The sequence below is a fragment of the Rhinopithecus roxellana genome, chromosome 17 (assembly GCF_007565055.1).
Source record: "Rhinopithecus roxellana isolate Shanxi Qingling chromosome 17, ASM756505v1, whole genome shotgun sequence".
Taxonomy (NCBI): domain Eukaryota; kingdom Metazoa; phylum Chordata; class Mammalia; order Primates; family Cercopithecidae; genus Rhinopithecus; species Rhinopithecus roxellana.
In genome coordinates this window covers 82,668,576-82,692,945 of record NC_044565.1, presented here as the reverse complement: position 1 = coordinate 82,692,945, position 24,370 = coordinate 82,668,576, and the positions used below count along the sequence as shown (strand labels likewise).

The 24,370-nt window shown below is 38.5% G+C and overlaps 1 protein-coding gene across 11 annotated transcripts in view; it reads left to right on the top strand.

The window, feature by feature from the left end:
* The window catches only part of SLC8A1 (solute carrier family 8 member A1), a 390,660-nt gene that overhangs the window by 33,644 nt on the left and 332,646 nt on the right, over positions 1 to 24,370 (top strand). For 5 of the 11 annotated variants that reach the window (XM_030921335.1, XM_030921333.1, XM_030921334.1 and 2 more), the window contains exon 1: positions 22,657 to 22,830. The exons of the other annotated variants lie outside the window; for them this stretch is intronic. The gene's annotated coding sequence lies outside the window, so the exon portion shown is untranslated. Of the gene's footprint in view, positions 1 to 22,656; positions 22,831 to 24,370 lie in introns of those variants that run through there. 11 annotated transcript variants of the gene reach the window in all.

The window sequence follows — 24,370 nt, the reverse complement described above, 5'->3', positions numbered from 1 at the left end:
AACTATTTGCGTATACAGTTAAATAAAGCCTTACAAACATGAATTTATGAAAACCAATGAAAAGTTTCATAATCTAACATTGCAGCCATGAGCACAGGCTCCCAAACCAAACTGTCTGGATTTACTCAATACTTCTGTGCTTCAAATTCTTTAAGTATAGAGTATGACTAATATTAGAATCTAAATCAAAGGGCTGGCAAGATTAAGTAACTTCATACTTAAAAAATATTCAGAACAGTACTAAGCACATTAATATTTGTTAGTGACTATCATAGCTAATTTCGTAATGTTAGTTACTATTACCACCATTACTGAGAATAGTACCAAGATACTAGCAGGAACTCTGGAAGAAAAAGGGGAAGCTGGCATTAAAACCTTAGGAAGTAGTGAGGTGTCAAAAAAATTAGAAATTGAATGGTAAAGTTAATCTTGCCATTGAGGCAGTTTCCTTTTCTGAGAAACCATTTATGTTTTTGTCTAAGAGTAAACTTCCCTTTCTGGTACTTTAACCAGTAATCACGTGATAAGGCTACATTACGCAGATTAAATACGTGTCCCAAAGAAGAAAACAAAGACTGAACTTATGAAAATTAGTATTCACAGGAAAGACAATCTGTGAATTCCTAAGTATATCATGCCCTCATGTTTCCTAAGCCAGGATGCCATATGTTTAAAATCATACTCCTAGACAACAATTGTTCTGACACAGTATCATGAGAGTCAATGAAAGCCAGTCTTGTAAAGAGATAGTCTATTGAGAGAGGCATTTCTCAACATTTGCACTACAGAAAGGACAGCAGAGAGAATAATCTTAGATGGAATGTTCTAGATCACTTATTTTTCTATTTGCACTATGACTATGATTTGTGGAAGTTACATTTTTGGTAAGTTTTTGATACTAAATGAGTTTATGTCTATATTTATACTGAATATCAAATAATATTAAAATTAGGATCACTAAATCTGTTTTTCAAGGTGGAAGAATTTGGTTCAATGTAACAATAAACTTCAAAATAGAGTTGTGTACCCAAGTTGCTTGAGGAAATGAATTCCCCACCACTGGGTGTGTAAAAGGAAAAGTCTATATATTTCTATCAGAAAAAAATCATAAGTCCATTTAATTCTATTTCTTACCCATCTCATTAATACTGTAATAAACAAGCCCACTATCCTTTGTCTTTGACAGACAAGCCTCTATGTGGCAACCAATTTCATATTCTGAACAACTTTCACTCATTTGTTCAACAAATATTTATGGGCCAGACACTCTTCTAGGAAGTTGAAATATAGCAATCAACAAAACATGTAAAATGTTTGTCTTTAGAAGACATATTATTTGGGGAAAAAGCAGATTAACAATAAATAAGTTAATATTATGTATGTCAGAAACTGTTATGTGCTATGGAGAAAAATAAAGCAGGGGAGAGGAAAAAGGAATGTTGAGATGGAGATGAGGAGATAAATAGCTGGTTAAATAGTGAGGGATGGATATTCCCAGAAGCAATAGAAGAGACAGAAGTGGGGATTTTGGAAACATTTTACTTGGCCATAGATAGAAATTTGCTTTCTGGAATCATACCAAATAAGTTTAATTTATTTATAGTTAGGTATTTTTCTATGTCTTTCATTTTCCAGGCTGAATATCTTCAGTTCTTTCTTCATTTTCCATGTGCTATGATTCTTAGGTCCTCTGTATCTCAGGCCTTTTTCCCTTGGACATACCCAGCCAGGAACACTATACTCTGGAAACAGAGTAGAATGTGAAAATTGTGACCCTCCCGCCCCCTACCACTATTCTGACTTCTAACATGAGCAGCACTGCCCTCAGGTTACCCTCCTGACTTCCAAATCTGAGTTATCTGCCTCCTCTATGTATTATCTGTGCTGTATTATACTATATTGTAACTCACCTTAAACTTGACAATCTCCAGGGAGCATTCTAAGCCATGAGCTCCACAATAACAGATAGTCAGTATATTCTATTTCATCATTGTTCTTGACACAGAGTAGGTGCTTCTAGTAGACTTAGTTGCATGAATTATCTCTCACAAATCTAGTAACCCATAAGTTTAGATTCCACTGATTGGTTAACTCCATGAGGACAGAAAGTTTTATTATGTTTATTAATATGTCGGCAGCACCTAGAATGGGCATGGGCCATGGTAGGCAATTGAAAACACATTTGGGCTGGGCATGGTAGTTCCCAACGATAATCCCAATACTTTGGGAAGCCAAGGCAAAAGGACTGCTTGAAGCAAGGAGTGAGTTCGAGACCAGCCTGGGCCCATAGTAAGCCCTTGTCTCTAAAAGAATATTTTTTAACCAAAAAACCTACATTGGTTGAAGGACTGTACATCTATGAAACAGCCAGATGAGTGTTCAGTTGCAACAGACAGGGTTGTGATAATTGGCAAACAATTCTAAAAATTGAGACACATTAATATAGTGCTTTTATATTTGATTAAGTGTCATGTATGTTCTAATGTCATCTCCAACTCCCTGGAGTAGAGAAGATGGAATGTTTCATTTCCATCTTATAAAAGGGGCAATTTTACAAAACTCACAGAGATTAAAGAAATAATTTGAGACATAGAAGTTGTTAGGCTTAATTCCACATCTTCCAATTCAAGTTGTTTTTTCTTTACTCCACAATATGGGTGTGTAAGTTTACTGCCAGGTTGTCATATAAAGTGGACATTTCCTTATATGAAAGTTAGAAGGTCACCTTTGGCAGCATTTGGCCTTCCATACCACTTTGATTCCTCCACTTCCATGTCCCATGTTTACAATTGCCCTCGTTCAGTCATAGGTCAAGTTTGTTCATAGTCAACCACAGTCTCCACCTTTCCCAAACTGGGAGAGTTATCTATCCTAATATGATTGATGCCCTGCCTTTTACATCTATTAGATGATGCATTGTAGCTGGATCAACATATTTTAAATTTCTTACTTTTTTAAGATTTGCCAGCATGATACAGAAATATATGTTTTGAAGTTTTGTCTTAGAAAGTTTTGATTAAAAAATGGACCTTGTCCTATCTTGCCGAAGGTAGCTGACATTTTTACTATTTGTAATTAAAAAAAAAAAAATTCCATTTATTGCAATTGCGTTAATCATTTCAGATTTCCTGTCAACTTTACTTCCTTGAGTTATATGAATAGGGTATTTCCAGACAGATGCCTGAGGTCAGTAACTTCTTATTCTAATGAAGGGTGTGCTTCCTCTGTATGACTGATGGAGAAACATTATTTTTAGGCAGCAAAAGCAAGTCAGTGTACTTAGCTTACAGTTTATTACTGTCTCAGTCCATAGGATGGAGGTGGGGGGAAGGTAGTACACCCCTATTTCACAGGGACTGAAACTGTGCTAATGCCATGAGAGTTTAGACATTGATGGATGAGGTAATCTATTCCAATCTCATATGGTGACGGAGAATTAAGTAAGATGTTGTCTGTGTGATTGTCACACAGGCTTGTCAGGTAGGACTTTCAAGGTAGAAAAGAAGGAAATGCAGCTGAGGTGGAAAAGCAGTGGTCAAGCAGGTAAAGAACGGACATTGGAATAAAAAATCATGGGTCCAAGACCCTGCTTAGGAGTTGAGTGAACATGAACTATTTTCTTCCCTATAAAATAAAGTTATCAATACTTATGTCAGAGGGTGGTTCTAAAGATTAAATTGCATAATATGTAGTCTCCATTAGCAGTGGCAGAGGTTTGCTGTTTCAGAAACTAAGCCTTCAGTGAAAAACTTCCAGCAGCCACTTCAGTGTAAAATCAGCAATTTCATAGAATGCTAAAAAGCAGCAAGTCTTCCCATTTTAAAAGTTGGGTTGTAGAGCTCATAGTAATAGCAAAACCACATACGTATTTGTAATCTGTACCATGAGATTTAAGGGAAGAAGATACAGTGGTATGTGTTACATTTAAGTGACAAGGACCTTTTTTATTTCCACATTGAAAATTGATTTTACTGTTTATTTGGCAATTAAACAATTGTTGATTGAAAACACTTCCCTAATTATAAAAGATAAAGTTTTAATTTTATTTTTATTGTTCATTGTGAAAAATTAATTATTAATGAAAGTAAATAAAGTAGAAAGAAAACATTATTCAAAAGCCACCATCCAGAAGTTGACAAACATAGGTAACAGTTGAGGGATAGTCTTTCATTTTTTTCTATGCATATATCTATAGCTATACATATAAAATTATTCTTTTTACAAATTTAGGATCATATTATATGTAATGTTTTATAACTTTCTCTTAACAATATGTGTTTATGTCAATATAGAACTATATTAATCAATACATCATTCTGTTCATGTCAATATAGATTTACAATCCCATTTTTAATGGGTTTCCATGGTTATCACAATGTCTTAGCCTACTTTTAGACATTTATATTGTTTTCAGTAATTTTTGCTATAATAAATAAGGCCATTTTGAACTTCTTTGCCTTTATATTTGTGCATACTTTTCAATTATTTTCTTAAGATAATTTATTTCTAGTAGAATTATTCTAAGGCTATGCTTATTAAAAATTTTGTAAAGTTTTCTAGATTGCCCTTCTGAGAAACTATTTTGATTTAAACACAACAGGACATTTTTAAGTTTTCCTAAAGTGTAGAGTTTTAATTGAAAGACACTGAGTTTTAATGCTGTTATCCAAAGGGAAAAAGATACATTAAAATGTGGATTAGTTCCAAACAGAGAAAATAAGAAGAGTGTGCAGAAAAATAGGGAAAGAGTGTGCATAAGTAGAATTCAGTGAAAGTATTAAAACAATGTTCAAATTGAACTTTAGGGTAACCAAATAGTCGATGAGAGAAAGTTCTTTTAAAAATCTTATTAATAAATGATAAAGTAATTATAGTTTTAGAATATTAACATTTTGAAATCACCAAGAAAATAAAGGATTAGGCAATATTTAGCAATGGTTGCTGAAAACATTCGATGGGAAGGTTTATAATAAACGAATCAAGTTGAAAATACCTGAACACATTGACAATTTTAGCAACACAGAGTGTAAGCAGACATTATTTTCTCCTTGATATGACAAAATAAAAGATACATACACAACAAAATACATGATACATTCATGGCTTATAAACATCTATAGGAAAGACAGGGGACAGAAAAATACATGAAAAGAAAACACAGAAATGCAATCTGCAAATTCTAGAATGTGTGAAACTTGATGGAACAAAAACTTGATTTCTTCAAACATTAAATTACAAAAAATAAAAATAAAAATAAAAAGGACGAGGGAGTGGAATTTATAAACATTATTTTATGTGTTATTCTGTTTTCACATTGCTATTAGGAACTGCTTAAAACTGAGTAATTTATGAAGAAAATAGGTTTAATTGACTCGCAGTTCTTTAGACTTAACAGAAGGCATGACTGGGAGGCCTCAGGAAACATACAGTCATGATGGAAGGCAAAGCAAGGACCTTCTTCACGTGGTGTCATGGGAGAGAAAGTGAGGAGGGAAGTGCCACATACTTTTAAACCATCAGAACTCACTCACTATCATGAGAGCAGTATGGGGAAATTCACTCCATAATCCAATCACCTCCCACCAGGCCTCTCCTCCAACATGTAGGTATTAAAATTCCATATGAAATTTGGCTGGGGGCACAGAGTCAAAACATATCATTATGTATGTTTAAATAGCATTGCAAACATATTTAATGCTTTAATGCTACTTGAATCATTATTCTTTCAAACCAACTGCACACATATTATTAATGAGACCATCAGGGATCTTTGATGAGATTATGGAATTATTACTAACTTTTTATGTGTGGTAATATTTTTGTACTTAGGAAATGCAGTCTTCTTTTAGAAGTATACATTGAAATATTTACTGATGAAATAATATTATATCCAGGATTGGCTTTACTTTCATTTTTGATTTTCTTTCTTTATTTTAAATATAGAAATGGGGTCTTGCTATATTGCCTAGGCTGGTATAAAACTCCTGTGATTAAACAACCCTCCCACCTTGGGCTCCCCAATACTTGGGATGATAGTCATGAGCCAGCACACCCAGCCTAGGATAGGCTTTAAAGTCATCGAAGGTGAAGGGTGAAGAAGAGACCTAGATGCAGCAAAATTGAGTACCAGTTGACAACTGGTGAAACTAAAGACAGGTATATGGGGTTTGTTCCACTATTCCTTCTACTTTGCATATGTTTGAAATTTACTATGATAAAAAAGGGAAAAAGTATTTAAACATAGATTACTATATAATTAATATTTATGCACACTGGGAATACACAAAATACAGAAAAGAAAAGCAATGTTTAATTAAGCAGAAATTAAAAATAGAAAATTGTAATAATTGAAAAATTATTCATGTTTCAGAAAGTGCTTATTTAAACTTAATGAGCAGTGCTAAGAATTATGCAGAAAGACATAAAAAGTCTTCATAATTAAAATAAACTGAGTAATTGTCAATTAGAAGAAACTGTTTAAATGGACGGAAAAGAGTGTATTTCTATCGAGGCCAATAATAGTAATATGTAGAATATACATAAACACCACTAAACGCCACTTATTTTTAAATAAGTAAATGCTTTCTAAAGTTAGTAATATCTCAAAATTATTTTTCCAGAGAAAAATAAATGACTATACTTTGTACATGATAAAATAATTGTCAGTAGTGGGGGGAAATAATAATAATTCTGTGTCACCTTGTGTGTAAGGTATAACGTAGATCAAATGGTATAGTATATTATGTATAGTAAACATTGAAACCAAAAGATTAAAGACAGACTTTATATCATAATATCTCAATGTTTAAATGGAAAAAGAGATTGAAATCAGTTCGACATTCTCATTTTATAGACAACCAAACTGAGATCTGGGAAGCTTAAGTGATTTGCTTAAAGTTATACCCATAGTTAATCGTGAATACATTTGGCTTATTTATATGCAGTCTTATGATCATGTATGATACAATTCTTTACTCCAATTTTGTTATCAAAAATCACTTTGTGAAGATTGCAAAGGTGGTAACCATAAAATTTAATATCATTAATGTAATAGATAAAGATGGTGAACATAATAGTGAATGCAAAAGTGTTAGAGAAAACCACCATTGTTTTCTTTGGGAAAAGAGGAAATTAATTGGGATTTAATTAAAGTGGACAGCACTCTGATGGGAATAACAAGACAAACACTATGCAGTTATTTATGTGAATGTCAAATAGAAAGACATATTATATGACCTTTAATTAAGAAAGAAATTGTCTCTAAAAGGAACAAAAAGGTAGCAAATAATTATTCTGTAGAAGGAACATAAAAGGAGACAACAACAGCATCTGCCAATGTTTTTAATTGAGAGAAAGATAATTTAGAGAAGTGAATAAAATGGTTTTGACTTTTGTTCTCTCTCCATCTGTACTGATACAGTTAATAGCACCTTCATTCCCCCACCCCCATCAGAAGCAGCTTTATAGGGTAGTGCTTTATAGGGCAAATCGTTTCACTATGAGTTGTTCCTTTAGTAAAGAAATTGAGTTCACACACATCAATGCCCCAACACACTCTCTGCTCTATGCAAATGGACAGCATTTTCAGATAGGCAGCTTGGGGTTAATAGTGGAGTCTTTGGACAGGTAAAAATTGAAGCTGAGCAACCCTTCTGGGAGTCAGATCCATATACTAAGGGGCATCATCAGCCCTGTGCTCTAACCAGCTTAGCCTCCAGCCAGCCTTGGGGATCCTCTCTAGTCCTTTCTACAGAGGCTTTAATTAACTGTCCTGCTGGTGTGCAGCAGGTGGGATTTCACTCTCAAATTAATCCATCTTTTAAAGCTCTTGTGTCACTCCTCTTCCATTCTCTGCACATTTTTTTTTTAGATAACTCATTTCTGTAAGGTATACAATTTACTAATCTCAATATCTAGGCACTTTTATATTTAATGCTCTCTTGGCTATTTCTAATGAGTTGATATCAAGTCATTGTAAATAGTTTTTCAGGTGCATGGACATGTGAATGAAAAAATTAAGCAACATTTATTGGAAATATAGAGTCCAAGTCACAATTTTCAGCATCTATGCTCCTTAGGGAGAAAAAAGAGGACACATTCAACTAACCAACATGAATTATTAGGTATTATAATATGCACAGCATGGGCCTGGGTACTGTGTAATGCAAGAGGGTAAAGAATCATATTTCCTGTCATTACAGAGCACTTTATACTTATTGCACTACAAGATCCTCATAATATAGAAAGAAGAACATTAGCACCCTCAATTTGCAAGGGAAGCAAGGCTCCGAGCAATTGTGGATTTACCAGCACCGAATTAGTAGCAGAACTGAAACTATACATTTTCTTTTCATACACCTCAGACTTATGGCAGGCAGCTGATCATCTTATTGGATGTGCAAGCTGTACAGGATCTTTAGGACATGTTTTAATAATATCCTTGAGTGTAGCCCCTGTGAAGCTTCTTTGCTGCCCCAGTTTCCTGATAGGTATATCGTTCCAGAAAATTTTCAATCACTTTTGATTGAAAGAGCCCCATTTTTGAAATTGACTCAGTCCTATTTATTGTTAAATGTCAATGTCATAATCAGTTCAAGTTTCTTTCCCAACCCCTGCCCTTGCCACAGTGGACTATATTTTTTAACTCTAGAGAGTTATAAATGTGAGGGTATCAATTCCTTTGGACTCAATTTCCCCCTTGTTTTAGTCCATTTTGTGCTATTATGAAAAAATACCTGAGACTGGGTAATTTATAAAAAACAGACATTTATTTTCTGATAGTTATAGAGGCTGGAAAGTCCACAGTCAAAGTGCTGGCATCTTGTGAGGGCCTTCTTGCTGTGTCCTCACATAGCAGAAGCCAGAAGGGCAAGAGAAGATGAATACTGTGTCCTCACATGGCAGAAGGGCAGAAGAGAGAAAATCCACCCCCAAAAAGACCATTCTATATTGGTGTTGATCCGTTCATGAGGACAGGGTTCTCATGACCTAAACACTTCCAATGCAGCCCCACCTCCCAGTGCGGCTGCATTGAAGATAAATTTTCCAACACATTTTATTTTAAAAATAAACTTTAGGGGTCACATTCAGACCATAGTACTCCTTTTATAAAAAACACGCTATCACACCTTATTCTGAAATAAAATTAAGAATATAACATATTCTATGTATATATAGTTAAAATTCTTTATAATGACCTAACTATAATATACAAGGGAAATAAATGGTAAGATTTTATAATAAATTAATGCATTAATGTATAAACACTCAGATAGGACCACATTAAAAGAGATGCAGTAATCAGATGCATTGTGCCATTATGTAGAACTACCCCAAATGCAACAGCTATAAATGCTTGCTAATGGGCAATATTGCCATCAGTGAAGTGATTTTTATCAAAATTGTGAACTCTTGTTAAATTTCAAGTAAAATGAAGTACAATTTTTCTTCAATATACACAGTAGTTATATTCCTGGAAAAATCAGTAAATGTAAGCATACCAAAAATACTTTATATATACATATATATATATATATATTATATATAGTATGTGTGTATACATATAGTGTGTGTATAGAGTATATATATGTGTATGTATATATGTGTGTATATATACATATATACACATATATATGTATATATGTGTGTGTATATGTGTGTGTGTGTATATATATATAAATAGGTTCTTCACCTACGTGAATGCCCTGTAAAACACTTGAAAGCTATATGGCATGAAGGACAATTGTCTATGGTAGGAGACTGTCCCATACATTGCAAGATGTGTTGTATCCTTGGCTGCATCCAAATAAATATCCATAACAACTTTCATATTGTTATGACAACCACAAAATACCCCATGAATTTTCAAATTGTCCCCTAGGGAGTGGTACAACCCTAGTTGAGGACTTCTTCTCTAGAGACTTGGAAAGAAGAGAGATATTATCTACCCTCTCATCCACCCTTTTTCCTGTGTGCTTCTATAGTGTTCTCTCACAGCCGGGGGCGGGAGAGGAGTAAGGAGAGAACATCTCTCGTGACAAGATTGCAGCTCCTTCATATTGGCACCTGCTTCTGATCAATCTCATTTATTATCTAATCAGTGTGGTTAGATCAAATACTCAACTGTTCCCATTGAGATAGACTCTTTACTCAGCATCTCCTCCAGGCACTGGGGGAACTTACATGTGACCGGATTATTCTTATAGGTTGACCCCCACCAACTGGTGGCCTCACTCAAAATATATCCTGTGTCCTATAATAGAGTCCTTGGCAGGTCTGCACCTCCAATGTCATGCCCCACCACAGCCCCACTTCTCAGACTGTTTTAAATACCTCTCCAGTGACAAACCCCACACCACTCCATTCCTCCTCTGTAGTCTTTCACCAACTCCAGGGGTATATGATACAGAAGAAAGCTGGAAGCTGAGATTGGGAATCAGATGCCAGTCTCTCCTTCTTACAATCTTTCAAGCAATTCTTTTGGAACCTCTTCCCTTTACCTCAAAGAGGAGAAATCAGTGGGTCCTCTCCTTCACAATTCCCAACAGAGTGCACAGTAGACTGGGTCTAATTGATGTTTTGTTTATATGCCACAGTGGAGAAACCTTAACTGTAAACAAAAGAGGTAGAAATGAAGGAATCTTTTAAAATTATGAAATGCATTCTCTCTATGCTATAATTGAGCCAGGGCTATTTTTATTTACATTGGCTACCAATATTTCCTCTTCAGGGAATCTCTCTGAACCTATCTGGTTCAGGGAACTACCTGAAATATATATGCATATATCCTCTTTTGGCCAGGTGTGGAGGCTTATGCCTGTAATCCCAGCACTTTGGGAGGCCAAGGTGAGTGGATCAACTGAAGTCAGGAGTTCAAGACCAGCCTAGCCAATTTGGTGAAACCCTGTCTCTACTAAGAATACAATAAATAGCTGGGTGTGGTGGCATGCGCCTGTAGACCCAGCTACTCAGGAGGCTGAGACAGAAGAATTGCTTGAACCTGGGAGGTGGAGGTTGCAGTGAGCCAAGATCACATCACTGCATTCTAGCCTGGGAAACAGAGCTGAGACACCATCTCTCTCTCTATATATATAGATATAGATATAGATATAGATATAGATATAGATATAGATATAGATATAGATAGATACACATACACACACGTATATATGTGTGTGTTTGTGTGTGTGCGTGTGTATCCTCTTTAATCATCCACCCTTGTCTGTAAGTCTGAGAGTAATTTAGAATAGCATATCAATAAGCGATATGGGCAAAAAAAGAACAAGATTCCACCAAGCAATCTGAAAAGTGATCTGGTGGATAATTCTGGTCATTGTGGCAATTACTGATAATCACATAGGAGACCCCAGACAAGGAATAGCGATGAAAGTAAAACATGCCTAGAAAATATGATTTAGTTTGTTTTTAATTTTCCAGTTGTCAATTCTCCCCTTAATAATTAAGTTAGAAGGAACTCTGCTAAATTTTGTATGAGAGAGAGAAGTGAAAAAAGGCAGACAATTTAGTTACTGTAAGTCTAATTGTTCTATAGTGGAACTAAGGTGATCCTTAAGAATGAAGCAGGTGGGTCACCTTGATCTTAGGAAAAACAAAAGCCAAAAATTAAGTCCTATAAGTTCAACACGGACTCTGCTTACTTTGCAGCCCCTGCTGTCATCCCTCTCTCTCTCACTGGCTACGTGCATTAGAACCTCTGACCTTTCAGTTCCTCAACTGCATCTCATCTCAGGGCCTTTGTGTCCAAAGCTGCTTCTGTCCAGGGCTGTACTGAACTCACTTTACTCCTTCCTTTCCTAGCCAGTGCTTAGTTATCTTTTAGACCTTTACAGAGCCTACTAAAAAAGGTTAGCTCTCTCCCAGAAAATGTCTAAGCCCATTCTCTGTGTCTTCTTGCTGCTACATACCACAATGTTAATTAAAAAATGAATTGTGTAATTTGGTTAGTTTTCTTCCCCACGATGAAAGTCCCATTTTTTTCCCACTGATGATTCCGTTATGTCTAACACCCGATCTTGCTTAGTGGTCACTCAAAAACTACTCAATAAACAAATGAGTGAACGAATGAATAATTTTTATCTATGATAATACAGCTAGCAGGCAACTACCAAAATTCAAGTTTATTCCCACAAAACTCAAACTCATTCCTGCTATTTTATTTTATTTTATTTTATTTTATTTTATTTGAGACTGAGTCTCACTCTATCACCCAGGCTAAGTGCTGTGGCATAATCTGGGCTCACTGAAGCTTCAAACTCCTGAATTAAAGCGATCCTCCCACCTCAGCCTCTTAAGTAGCTGGGAATACAGGCGTGCACCACCACACCTGACTAATTTTTGACTTTTTTATTAAGATGAGGTCTCACAATGTTGCTCAGGCTTGTCTCGAACTCCTGGGCTAAGTGATCCTCCCACCCAGGCTTCCCAAGGTGCTGAGATTATAGACATGAACCACCATGCCCAGCCTGCTCTGATCTTCTCTCATATGAGACACTGCCTCTCACAGAAAAAAAAAAAAAAAAAACCCAACTTGTCAGGATGTTCATTAGGTAGTTTTCTAACACTAGGATTAATATATAAATAGAATGTTATTTATTTAAACAAGTATAATTAAATTTATTTAGTTATAATTGATTAAGAATTAAAAAGTATTAGATTTATTTAATTAAAAATAGGATATTTTGACTGGGCATGATGACTCATGCCTGTAATCCCAGCATTTTGGGAGGCTGAGGTGGGTGAATCACTTGAGGTTAGGAGTTTGAGACCGGCGTGTCCAACATGGTGAAACCCCATCTCTACTAAAAATACAAAAATTAGCCAAGGTGGTAGGCACCTGTAATCCCAGCTACTCAGGAGGTTCAGGCAGGAGAACTGCTTGAACCTGGGAGGCGGAGGTTGCAGTGAGCCAAGATCATGCCACTGCACTCCAGCCTGGGTGACAGAGTGAGACTCTGCCTCAAAAAAAAAAAAAAAAAAAAAAAAAAAAAAAAAAAGGAGGATTTTACTTTAAAATCAGAGGATAAACATCTAAAAAATCTAGCATATTCTTTTCATTTTATAAATATATCTTATAATGTTAAGTACTGTTAAATTAACACTAGATTTTTTATAACGATGAATGTATAGTGTTTTAGTTTGTGTCAGATTAAGAGTGTCAGAAAGATGTCAAAAATACGCATGAAAAATCAAAACAATTTATTTTATCTTTGGACTTGTTATCTAACAAATAACACTGCTTTTAACAAAACAATGTTCTTCTGAATATATATGATCAAAAGACAAAAAGATTTGATTAAAGGTTACAAGTATATTAGATTTCCTTCACTAGTCTTGTATATGTCTGAAATAATAGTAAAATCAGTGGTAGTTAAGGGAACTAAGAGGCTCTTTACAAAATCTATACTTTGTCAGATTTGGCTTTCACTCACAGTAAATGTAAATGTCTGGTGGCTGTGCAGGGGCATGGAGTGGGGAAGGATTTTTTCACCTGCTCCTTACCTGCAAGTCAGTTATATGTCATAGAAAGAAGACCGGATATTCTCAGATTACTATAATCTGTTTTAGAAACACTGGCATACCAGGAGGGACAGGCAGTGGGAGCAGTAAATCCATGTTGCAAAGGATCAGGGGATGCATTGTCTGTAGAGAAATTAGACACAATAATAAAACCAACGAAGGGTCTGTCTGCTTTTTATTGCCACCATTCATCATCTCAGTGCTAAAATATCCTCTCTGCCTGGTAGAGCAGACTAGCACCCTCCATCCCCACCTTGATATGCCAGTCTTAAAAAGGATTTCTTTTCCTATAATAGTAACGACTTTATAGAAATTATATGTGTTCCACTTGAAACCATCCAGAATGATTCCTCTCAAAATGAAAACTCAGTTTTTTTTTTTTTAAAGATTGAGCTGAGAGGTAATAGGATTCTGTTAAGAATTGGGCCAAAGAGAAAAACGGCTATATTCTTCCTTTTCGTCCTCAGTAGTTGTTTAGAGTCCTTTTATGTGAGTCTTCTTTGAGATGATTTTAATCATCTCCTCTCTGGTCTCTTTATCCTTGGTCATGCCCACTTTAGCACATTTCAGACACACTGTCAAGACTGATCCTCATAAAGTACATACCTGGCCATAGCGCTCACTTCTTCAAAAATCCTTTTGAGTTGGCCAGGCACGGTGGCTCATGCCTGTAATCCCAGCACTTTGGGAGGCTGAGGTGGGCAGATCACCTGAGGTCAGGAGTTCGAGACCAGTCTGGCCAACATGGTGAAACCCCATCTCTACAAATGATATAAAAAATTTAGCTGGGCATAGTGGTGCCTACCTGTAATCCCAGCTACTCAGGAGGCTGGGGCAGGAGAATCACTTGAACCCAGGAGGTAGAATTGCAGATCATGCCACTGCATTCCAGCCTGGGAGACAGGGCAAGACTCTGTCTCAAAAAAAAAAAAAAAAAAAAAATCCTTAGAGTCTGATTTTACCTATAAGACTAAATTCCTAGAGGCCATGGATGGTGTCTAATACATTTTTTTAAATCACCACAGAACTTAGTTCATGCCTCTGAATGGAGTAGTCACTCCCTGTTTGCAGCCAGAATGCCTTAAAAATTAAACCAGTGATCTGCTACAAAATATAAACAATTACCCTATAAAGTAGCATGTTCTGTTAAATTGTGTCATTTATTCAACATATATTTATTGATCATCTGTTACAAGTGAAGTATGCGCTTTGCTGTGTTGAATAATTTTCTATCCAAGTTTTGCTTTTCCTTAAGCAACATTAAGAGATTTTTATTTCATTTTTACAAAAGAAACAATAAGAGAAAAATTAAAAACCTCTCTTAAGATCCATGAGATACATAATTCATATATCTATTTTAGACTTCAAATCTGATATCATTCATTTCAGAAAAGCACAGTATATGAGTTGTAATCTGCTTTAGGCCCTTAGTCTCTAAGTAGACTGGAAACTAAGTATACAAAACTCTGCAAATAAAAAACCATTGAGGTTAAATAAAATTTACAAAAACAAGAGGTCAGCTATGATTTCCATGGGTATTTGCAAATTTGCAATTGATGATTTTTCAATAATTAAATATTTGGACATATTTACAAGCCATATACGTGAACGCGTATGTGAGTTTGTGTAACAGTGTGTGTGTGTTGTGTATAGTATAATTTCAGGTAAGAATTCAGGAAAAAGGAAAAGGAGGTATGATGGACCCATAGAAAGCAGCACTGGGACCATCATTAAGTTACACATACATGATTCTCATGGCCTTCCCCAACACCACCCACCAATGCTGTTGACTTTGTGACAAGAGGTTCACCCACTAGAGCTTACTTATAAAGTTGGTCATCCAGGTGCATTAGTAAGATGTTATAATTTAAACCAAAGAAGCATTCAGAATTCTTGTGGCAACTCTGCCTTAGAAGGAACAGTTATTTTTATGTGCAACCCCTGGTGGCAGTCTGTCTTTTTGAAACAACTCTTGGATTTATTTAATATGAATATGCTCCAAAACACAGTGGTACAAGTCATACGGCCATGCCTCTGCTGCTAAACCTGATTAAGTCCGATGGCTTTGAGGAAGGAATTCCTAAAAACAAAAGAAAACTCAATACAGGGCAGAAACAAATTTTCAAAACAAACAAACAAAAAAATACTGTCCTATATCATTTCATCTGCTTGGGACTCTCAGAAAAGGGATGGTGGTATCAACAGGAAATCTTAACTTCACTCAAGTCTCTGCAGAACTGACCACCTAAACTAGTACTTTCCCTAAACTTTTCTATTCTATTTTTTCCTGCTTTATGGGTTTCATAGGAGTATCTCCATATGACACCCTACAATGTGTTAATTTGTTTATTTTGCTTGTTGCCTGTCATTTTTTCACTAGAATGTGAGTCCCAGGAGAGTAGAAACTTCTACTGATGTTTTCACTGATGTCTCTCCAGTGTCTGAGACAGTGCCTGACCCAGAGTCCATCCTTACAAACATTTGTCGAAAAAATACATGAAGAAATGAATGAACAAATGAATTCATGGCACTCTCAGCTGTGTTTTATTTTTCTCTGTTCTACCCAGCTTTTTTTCCTTTAATCAGAGTTACCAGATGACCGACATTGGAAAAAACTTACATGTTCCTTGAATCTTGAAAAATAATAAATAAGAATACAAGAATAATGCTCATAAATCCCATGCCTAGTTAACCCTTCTTAATAGAGGAAATAAGAGATTCTCTGACTTATTCACAAATTGGGCCAAATAAGAACTTACAAGTAATTCCTGAGATAACTGACAAAGGGTTAGTTTACAAACTCAAGCCTGAGGCTGGGTCAGATTGCTGCCTCCGTGTGGTTCCTCCTCCTGCAATGTCACAGACAATCTGTCTGTCATTGCAGAGCAGGTGGCCAGGCAGAATAACGGTGTAGATATGGTGACTGTGTCAGCTAACCAGAGCCTGCACTGCAGCTACAAGGAGATGATTGCTATTAAGTTGCAATTTGCACTGGAGAGAGGCCAAAGAGTTTACCCTATCACCAGAATCCTTCTTTCCATCTACACCAGTCCCCTTACAGGGGACAATACGTGTTCTACTAATCATGTCCCAAGCACCAAAAACTGCTCTAGATGCTGAGGAATAAATGTTCAACTAGAAGGGGGCCCCATGGTAATGGACTGGACTTTCTAGATCATATCCTCCAATCTGCCTATGTCAGGTGAATTATATTACCCACTTCTGCCCCTTAGGGACTCAAAAAGGCCCTTAAACATTTGCAAGTCCTCTTAAATTTCCAAGAAAAGTCCTCATTTTTATATTATATTAAATAGTGAAATTCGATAGAGCAGCAGAAAAGAAACTGAGTTGTGCCAGATGTAAAAGAGCTTTATCACTTGTCTTTGCTACAAATTAGCTATTTGACCTTAGGCCCGTGGTTTTCAGCCCTGACTGAATGGTAGAACCATCCCCAAAAACTTGAAAACAAAACAAAACAGTGCCCAGACTCGACTTCTGAACAATAGAGACAGAATGTCTAAGGGTAGGACCCAGCTTTCAGTATTTTTTAAAATAACCCAGCTGATACATGCATACAGCCAGGATTTGGCAAATCTCTTTGTGCTTTCTTTCTCAGTCTGTAAAATGAGAGTAATCACAGCGGCCCCCACTAGTTCATAAGGATTTCTCACATAAAAATTAAATTCGAGGTGGCAAAAAATGTTAATGTCTACACAAACAATTTATACTTTGGTTTGATAAAGACATTCTTAGGACTGCTGAAATAAACCCAAAGGTGACTTTTGTGTGACTGGATAATACTTTTAAAAGGGGAAATAGAATGCAGTTTCTGAATATTACTTGTTTGTGATTACTAAGGATTCTGTAGGTCACACTGTATGAGTCTAAATTTTTAAAGAGACGAGAGCATACAGTTTCATTATTTCCAGACACTTGCAGTAGTAGCAGAATCAGCATCATTAAAATCATGGAATACAACACCTGTAAGTTTAGTCTATTTTCCCCTTAGGTTTCATCTTCAAGGGCTACTGTCTGAGCATTGTGGTAAGCACTAAAACATTGGCAGCTCTCAGAAGAGTCTAATCAGTGAACAGCAATTGAAGATACAGCAAGGGAGTTGTATATCATAAACGGTGGCTTGGAAAAGAGATTTATGAAAAAGACTGAAGTGTAATCTCGCAGGGACATTGCTTCAGAACTGGATTGTAGGGAACAATTGCCCGGTACAAGGCACCCCAGGGAGATTATCTTGAGTCCCTATTTGATGAACAGTCCTGGAATCAATGTTGAGGAAAGTATGTTGTATAAACTTAGTTAAGAAGTTTATGCCCTACAGAAAAAGTTCCTAGTTAATAAAATTAATGTAATGTGACAATCAAAATTTTAGTTGTAGCAGGATTTGTCTAAAAATGGCTGTCTTTGAAATTCTACCCTCAGTTTATAATAGAGATAAGATTAAATTGATACCCAGACATAAGGGAAAAGAATTATTGTGAAGGAGAGAAGAATTTATTGCCCCTTTTAATCAATCACTAACCACACTCTGTACTTACAAAATCAGAAAATGCACAAGCAGCTTTTTTTCATTACAGAGAGGAAAGGTACTGTCTTGATGTAGAAACATATATTTTTTTCTGGGTTATTCATTGCATAGAACTCTGTATAACAAAAACAATAGCATAATCAATATCAATAATGGATGACCTGATTATGTAGAATCTAATTATATATAAATTTTAAAATTTACATTGATAATATGTTCATGAAACTTTACCAATAATATTTACCAATAATAATAACAGCAATATCATTTGCTCAGCAATTACTATGATCAGGAACTATGCCAAGCTTCCTATATACATTTTATCCTTCCCATAGCACCTTGAAGGAGAGTTTATGATCCATGTTTTCCAAACAAAGACACTGAGATTTCAGAGGTTAAGAAGCTTCCCCTAGGTCACATAGCTGGATTTGAGAATCTAACACAGATATTCTGACTCTAAAGCCTTGGCTCTTAACCAATCTGCTACTATTTTCTGACCCACTAATTAATAGCTCTAGCTAATGATTCTGCCATTGAGTTACCATTGATAAAGTTGTGGGATAGAGACTAGATATTTCCTTAATTTAATAAGGGGCAGAAATGGAAAACAGAAGTGTCAGGATTTTGTACAAACCTAATTCTTTAATATCAGTTGCTCAAATGTAGAATTGCAGGCCTCTGATGTCCAAAGACTATGACAAATTCATTGGCGACTCAGAGGAAGTAGCTGACCCCATGGTAATGCAGAGAGGAGGAGGGTTGTGACTGTGAGTCTGCCAGGAAGGCTGTCCCAGTCTGTGGACTGTTATGCAGGAGCAGGGCTTACAACTGGGTGAGGTACAAGAGTGGTGTTCAACTGGTCAAAACAAAACAGAGAAGTAAAAGTTTAACTGCAGGAACAAGTCTCCAGGGAGGAGGAAGAATAGCACTTAGAAGTCAACAAAGAATTCTCAAAGTTGTCCCCAAAGCAAAGAACCTTAGATCTACTCATCAGCAAAGAAAACCTAAAGAGCAAAACTGGGAACCCAATGGTTCACCTGAGATTCTTAGGTATGGAAAAATGACTAATTCTAAGCTCCACTCACTGGCCAGGCTAGGGGTGCTATTATATAATAACATTTTCTTATGTAGAAATCAGTATGAAATTGAGCCTATGAATGAACAGATAGGTGACTAGTGAAGACTGGCAGAGTAAGAAATGAGGTGAGGGATGACTAAGACTATATTAACATACTTCAGAAGCTCCGAGCAATGGAAGAGACAATAGAAGTACCTCTGATTTATGTAATTCAAAGTAAAAATGAAAAGAATTTCAACAGAGGATTGTGCTTGTTTTCCCTATGATGAAAAAATATTGAGTGCTTTAGTAAACTATAAAATATTTTTAAAAACCTTGGTAACCTGATCACATGTCTAAATTTTCTATAGACTAGATTAAAAGTAGAGCCTAATTCACAATATTTACACTTGGTCTGAAAATGAGTTTGCTAACAGATCCCCTGAAGGTTTCCTAGGAAATAGTTTATGAACATCAGAACCATCTTTCGAATATATCAAATCTTAGTGATATCCCTGTGGAGTCCCCTGAATGATTGTGTCATACTGCTTTGGTTAGATAACAGTGGAGACCGGTGACTTAATTCCAAGTCCAGAGGAAAGAATGGCAATCAATAAGGAAGGCTGCCATTAAGAAACATTACTGCTATTAGAATGTAAATTATCACCTTCCTCCATTGAACGTTTCTTCTTTCCAAAGCCACAGACTGCAGCAGCCTCATTTTTTCCTTTCTCAGAACCATAGTCTTCCTCAGCCTTGTGTCTGTGATGTAGCCTTTGATAATTCTCACAATAAAAACCCACTCATGTATGACATTTAGGAGGGAGCAAAAGGTTGGATTTGCCTTGGGGCCCTGGAACCATTATAAAAATGTCTTTAATGAGAAATGAAAGGCAAAGAAAATTAGGAGCTCAGAAACTGACTGAACCAAAAAGGATGCCATATCGCTAGGCACTAGGCTGCCTCTCAATAGTTCTAGATAAACAGAAGACCATTTTTTTTTCCCCAAGAATCCAAATCAGTCTAAAAGCAGTTTTGATTGGAAAAGAGGAAGAAAAGGCCAAGAGGTAGCCTTTCAGTTTCAATGGTCAAAGCAAAAAAAAAAAAAAAAAAAAAAAAAAAAAAAAAAAAAAGTCATAAGACAGATTTTGGGCATCACTGGAATATAGACATTTAAAGAACAGGGTTCTTGTCACTCCATGTCACAAACATGCTTACAATTTCAAGAAAATCTCAGCTTTCACTAAGTGGCCCATGATAGCAAAAAGAGGCTAGATTCTTTCCACGAAATCTATTCCAATGAGATATGGCCCACTCACATTTTTATTTAGCTTTCTCTTTGTTCCTTCATTCAGCTGTGTCCTATTTCTTATGAGTGGAGTCTTTAGTTATATGCTTTCCTTAGTGTCATTTAGAAGGCAGCTACTTTTCTCTCCAAGCCCCTTTCATTGAGTGTGATCCAAATATCTGCTACTGACACTCCCTTAAATTCAGGGACTGTAAGTAATTTTTGGTAGAGGACATATTCTAAAAGAGACAGTGACCTTCTGTCTCTTCCCACAGGTCACTCTGTTTATATCCACTAGTAAGTGCAGTGTAACCAAGTTTGTGTGGAAAGTAGCTTCCAAGAAAATTTAACTTATAGCAAGGAAAGAAAAATGTTCTCAGGGAAGAACGATTCCTGCAAATTTATGCGACACGAAGCAGTTTACAGTATCCTCTACAAAGTCAGTATCCATGACTGCTGGCAACAGACCCGACTAATTAAAGTGAGGTCCTTATTCAGACAGCATCAGCATCACTTGAACACATGCCTACCCCAGGACTACTCCAAGTGTATTAAAAAAGAAACTGCAATCCCCATGTGATTCATACTCACATTCATGTTTGAGGAGTATTGACCTAGAGCAGTGGTTCTCAACCTTCATTGCACATAGGAATCAACCAGGCATCTTACAAACAAATTAAGTCTGTTTGGGGCCCACCTGCAGAGAGTCAAAGTTAATCAATTTGGGGGTGTGGCCTAAGCACTGGGATTTATAAAGCGGTCCAGGCGATTCTGAGGTGCAAGGAGGATTGAGAGCCACTGGTGCAGAGGCAGAAGAGGCTATTTTCTCCATTCCGTCCCTCTGTTGCAGAGGCAAACTGAGGTTCCTGGAGTCAGAATCATTTGTGGTGACTGCCCCGGTTGCACCGTAAGTACAGGGGGAACGTCTCCACCGAAAAAAACTTTCTGCCTGGTGCTCTGCACGTCCCTTCTCCCACCTTCCCCAAGTAGCTGCTCCTAATCCCCCCACACCTTGGCAAACGACATCAGTGGCTAGTAGCAACTGGTGTTTTAAAAATACAAATTTGGAGCCCCATTTGAGAGCTACAACAGGAGAGTCTGCATCAGATTCGGCCTCAGAGTCTACAGCATCTGACTACATTCCCAGGTGTGTCTGATGCGCAGCCAGGTTTGGGAGCTAGTGAACTCCACAGCAGGTCTAGCCTTTCACCACGTGAAGTCATTAAGGGCTTGTAAGAATGAATGAGCTGTCAAGAGAGGAAAGGCCTGGTGCAGTGCTCCTTTATTAATTATGGGGAAAGTGATTTATTGGCAATGATAATGCTTCTCTTGGAAAGGGCAAAGAACAGTTCGTCGATTGCTGCATTAGGTCTTTCCCAACTCAACCTTAATGCTAGGCTTTTACTCCTCACTGTAGTTTAAAACCAGTACGGCTTTCACACGAAACAGCCTCAGGGTCTTTATTCCCAGGTGAGCTGCATCTTTGAGGGAAACACTAACACAGAGACTCTTTTCCAGTTCTTGGCCGGAGGACACCCTCCCCCCAATATACCTGTTAGCTTGTGTCAGCATCTAGTATGCACAACGTATAGTTGTGCATGTCTGGTATGTAGAAAAACACAGGGTGAGGATTTAAAAAAAATCGCTGATATATGCTCAGACCCTTTTGCGAAAAGAAAGCTTCCTTTAGCAGAAGGGCAGGAAGTGGGGGAAGAAAGATAGTTGGATTAACAAACTCAGAGGTGAGAAACGGGTAGGCGAATTGGGGGTCAGGGTTCTGTCTGCGGAAGAGGCGAAGAGGGTTCAAAAGAAAAGTTGCAGTGCCTGTGTGCCCGTGTCATCGATGGGCTGGGTGCGGGAGACAGCGCTAGCGCGCGGCCACAACGCACTGCGGGGCCGAGAGCCGGCAGGAAATCGGAAAAGCTGCTCGCCGGCAGAGGCTGGGAGGCTGGAAGGGCTCCCCACCCTCTCCGTGCTCCAGAAACGCGCCGTCTCTGCCCCGACGCGATCGCCCGGGGAGCCTGAGGGGCGCGCAGGGGGCCCTGGGGTGCTCGGCGGCCGCGGGGCCGAGCGCGCGTGTGAGCCAGTGCGAGACTGCGGGCGGCGGGCGGGCGAGTGTGCGCGGGAGACAGGGGGAGCGCGCGCGCCGCCCGGGCCCCGGCCCTCCCAGCCTCCCGGCCTCCGCGCCTGCCTCCCGCCCGCGCGCACCGCTGCCCGCCGCCGCCGCTCCCGCTCGCGCCGGCGCTGCACGGGAGTCAGCCTACCGCCGCCGCCTGCTTTGTGCTTCCCACAGAAGATGGGAGCGACCTCTTCCTGATCGGGAGCTGTTTAAAACGAGGGAGTGCGCCGTATTTCCTACTAGCGTGGAGGAACGGAGGAAGAATCCATTCACACTCCCCAAACCAGGTAGGATCTTATGATGGGCAGGCAGAAGGCATTTGGTCAGAGACCGAGAACTGTTTTCCATTTGCTGCTCGTAAGGCTACACTTCCCTTTGCTTTGGCAAACAAGCGGCTTCTAAATGTGTGTGTGTGTGTGTGTGTGTGTGTGTGTGTGTGTGTGTGTGATGTGGTGGTGCGCGCCTGCACATTTTTCTGGGTGTCCGCGCTTCCCAGAGTGAAATTGCTCGGGCTGGTGCGTCTGGGCGTGAGGGTGCCTGCCTGCCAGTGCAGGCTGCCGGAGGAAGAAAGGGCTGCTAAGGAGAGATGCTGCACCCTGCACCGCGCTGGGCTCTGAGGATTCAGGGCGCGAAGAGCTAAGTCCACCCCGAACGCAGAGCTGCTGGGGATCAGGCGTCCCCACCCACTGGACTCTTCTCCGCGGTCATCCCTCCTCCCGGTAATCCCTGGGGTCTTTCACCAAGGCCACACTTCCGAGCCCTCTCTTTTCCAGCGGGCGCTGGGTGCTCATTCACGGACTGCGGAGAGGAGGGAGGTGTGGCGGGGCAGAGACAGACGAGGAAGAAATGTAAGGGTTAGCAGGGAGTGGGCTGCAAGGTCCCCGTCTCTGGGCACTGTGCCGTGGTGTGCTTTGGGGATTCTGCACACAGAGGCATCTTTCCCTAAGAGATTGGAAGGGAACTTTGCAGCTCCATTCTCTGCCTCTGGAGCTTTGCTGGCTCTTGGGGGAAGTGGTCTGTGTTCTGAAATGTGAAGATATCCTTTTTGGCTCCTCCTTAATGAAGAAGAGGGCGGTCTTATAGCTGGACAGCCGGCCAAAGAAACCAAATCTGCCCAGGCGATGCTCTTGAAAATACAGTATGTGTGCATCCTTGATTCTTTAAATCCACCCCCTGCATCACCCCCGTCCCCCCACCCCCCCCCAACCCCGTGGATGCTGTTGCTGTTTGATGAATGGCTTGGGCTGGCAATTCGTATTTCCCTCTCCAAAGTGGTAGTGGTTGAGTTGAGAGCAGGGTTGATGATATTTAACAAAGCATTTTTAGAAGAGAGCAATGTGCGTGTTGTACGCAGTAATTGGAAAGTCATGCTTTGCACTAGGTATCCTTTTAAAGACCCCAATCCTGCCTCCCCTGAAGCCGCTCTCTATCTCTCCTGCTAGTCAGCTACTAGTGGTTGTGAATATAACAATACAAACTTTGTCCTGCTGGAGGTGTAAAGACTAAAGAGAGAAAAAAGGATATCAGTGGGAGGTGTAGTGGAAGAAGCTTTTTTAAAAATGACAGATGTGGTGAAGACAGTACAAGCGTCCTGATCATGGAGGAGCCTCTAGCTGAGTAGGTGGAGATTTCTGATCAGGTCTGGTTAAAGGCATTGCTGGAGTATCTCCAGATATGAGCAGTTGAACATGCACAATCTGAGACTTGTGCAAAGATTTCCCAAGAGAAAGAGGGAGCCACCAGGAGAGAATTCTGAAAGTATATCTGTTTCCCATGCCCCCACCAGCGTGCACGCGTGTGCGCGTACACACACACACACTCTCTCTC